A 2,982-nucleotide genomic window follows, 5' to 3' on the forward strand; every position below is an offset into this window, starting at 1 on the left:
TCTCTTCAGCCCAGGCGTTTCTTTCAGCCTCAAAACTGGTCTTCAGTTTTTCCGTTTCAGCCACGCTAAATTGAAATTTTGAATCAGCTTTCCGGGTCTCAGACTCTTGATTCTCCAGCCGGGTCTTAGCATCAGCTAATTGTGATTGAAGTTCAGCAGTGGCGTCCTGTACAAGCATAGATTTGCAAACACATTCATATTTGGGTTACAGGAATATAAGTCTCAAGCATTTTGCAAGCAACAACACTTGGCACTTGGGGGCTAATGCCTGACGAAAAATTCTTCATACAACGACTCATGTGAATAAGTCCCAAGCACTTTGCAAGCAAGAGTACTTGGCACTTGGGGGCTAATGCATATTGCTTGCGTCATTTCACTACTTTATGATGACATGGTTGTGCCGTAAACAATCACAGCCGGTTCATGGGGGCTATACATGTAAGCTCTCCTTTATAAACAATGGTGAACATGACCGGCTCATTCATGTTGATTAACCGGCCCTTGGGGACTGCGGATGCAATGTTACTTGTTTAAAAACTGGTTTAACTTTAAATGTGGAAACCGGCCTTGGAAGGATTCTACAAAAGATGCTCATTGGTTATTCTAAGTCTATAGCTTATTCAATCTTATCATACCCAGTAGAATTGGGGGCTGGCAGGATGTACATAACTTATTTAAGTAGGACATACCTCATATTTTTAATGCATCTACTTCACCATATCGATTTCAAGATCGCGGCTGGTGTGTACTTGGTTGAGGTAGCCAGAGATTACTTCACTATTGCTCAATTGAGAATAGTGGGCGACATCAAATCTCACTTTTCGCTTTTCAATGAACTCCTGTTTAGCGGAGTGCTTAGCTAAGACAGTTGGATTTCCCGGTTCTGTAAAGCCGGTGCCAGTGATCATAACATCGTCGGCATGTGTCTCGAACGGTTTAAGTGGGCTTGATGATTCAGTAATCAAAGGATTGAGTTTTGTCTGGTCGCCGGAGAGGTGAGGAATCTCTGGTGGGACATCATGGACAGGTCCTTCTGGTTGTTTTTCAGAAGCGTCTGATGCTGGGGCTTGCTGCTCCGGTTCATGGACTTTAGGATCTTCAACCGACTTGGTCACCTTCGCTTTCTTACTAGGCTTTGCTTGTCCACTGCATGGGTTGTGACATGTCAGTACAAGTATAAGAGCATAAGGAGGTAGAGAATAAAAAGAAATTGTTATTACCCAGGGGCAGTCTTGAAAGCTGGCAACTGGGTTTGCGTTGAGTCGCCGGAGGAAGAGCGAGAAGCCTCCTGGTAGTTTGAATCGGAAGAATTAAGTGGCTGGCGAATGAGACCCGCCAGTGGGTAAAAAGATTTTAAGTTCAGAAGGACCTCGTTTCGGCGTTTCCGCGAAACTGGAGTGTTCGGTAAACCGGAGGATAATTCTTCACCTCCGCTGGTCCAAGTCTGTCGCCGGTTCTCGTGCTGCTGTTGCTTCGAAAGAAAGTGAGGATCCAAATGAGCTAAGGGGTGTGAAAACCTTACTTTCCGGGTTACTCGTCGAATTTTCTGTCTTGGCAAAGGTGCTGAGCCGGAGGAAATAATAGTTACCTCTTCTTCAACTGCTTGGCTGGCCCCCGTGTCATCCTGATAATAATCAGTGTCAATAAGGTAATTGAAAAAGGAGCCGAGGGAGTCAAGGGCTACCTCCAACTCAGAGCTGTCATTCAGTTCAAACAACTCAGAAGCACTTGATTTCTTCTTAGTTTTCTTGGTGGTTTTCTTGGCGGCTTTCTTGGCAGCCCTGGCCTTTTTGGCAGCTTCATGGTCATATGTCTTTTTTCCAAAAATCCGATTCAGCCTGTGAAAGTCATCAAAGTTGAGTTGATAGAACATTTGAATGATGAGGTAAAAGTAAGTAAGTTGGAGACTCACATCCGGTGGCGGGTTAAGTTTGCAGAAAGGGTTCAGACCCACTTTGTTGTAGTCTTCCGCATCTTCATTCAGAAGGGTCTTTGCCATTTCATTGATTGCCTCGTCAGTTAAACGCACGGGGCTGTGGCACAGTGGATCCTTTATACCGCCAGTGTAAGTACACATTAAGCCCGGTCGGCGGCTCAACGGTATGATTCGCCAAGAAACTCAGCACCGAACCAAGTCAATGCCAGTTAACCCGTTTCCCAGCAGAGCCTTGACCTTTGCAATGGTGGGAGCAAGCTTTGCATGTTCAGCAGTGGTAAGTTTTTCAGGAAGACGATGCTTTGAGTCAAGACGCTGGACACGATAACCAGGCAGTGGATTCTCGTTAGCCGGAGAAGTATCTTTGCATTAAACCATGTCTGGTTCCAATCTTTGGGGTGACTCGGCAAGCGGGCATAGGGGAAGATAGCATCTCTTCTTCGTTGAATTGAGATTCCGCCAAGTTCCAGGCTGGGTCCGTTCGTAAACTCGTTTTGGCGGTTCAAAAAAATATATTCCCTAAAGAGTTCAACACTGGGTTCCTCTTGAAGGTATACTTCGCAGGAAACTTGAAAATTGCAAATATTTGACACAGAATTGGGTCTGATGTCTTGAGGATGGAGTTGAAAGAAATGCAGAACGTCTCAGATTTTTTTTGATCCGGGTGGTGAGAAGCCCTGGTTCATGTGATTAGTAAAAACAATGACTTCACCATCCTTTGGGTGAGGTCTTTCTTCATTTGGTTTGGGGGCGCGCCAATGCATGATATCTTTTGCTGGTAAAAAGCCGATTTTGACAAAGTCTTTGAGTGTGTTCTCAGTGACAATGGAGGGAACCCAATTACATGAGGTGGTTGTCTTCGGTGGCATTGTGAAGAAAGAAGCCTAAAGGAAAGAAAAATTCTGCCGGTTTAAGTTGATTCAGTAAGCCGGAAGCAAAACCAACAATATATATTCAGAGTGGCGGCTTAAATGGGGCCTAATGATATATGGATAGTAATAATCGGTGATATAAGCCGCCATGACCAGATTGGTATCTATCAAGAG

Source organism: Aegilops tauschii, chromosome 7 (assembly GCF_002575655.3).
Source record: "Aegilops tauschii subsp. strangulata cultivar AL8/78 chromosome 7, Aet v6.0, whole genome shotgun sequence".
Lineage (NCBI taxonomy): Eukaryota > Viridiplantae > Streptophyta > Magnoliopsida > Poales > Poaceae > Aegilops > Aegilops tauschii.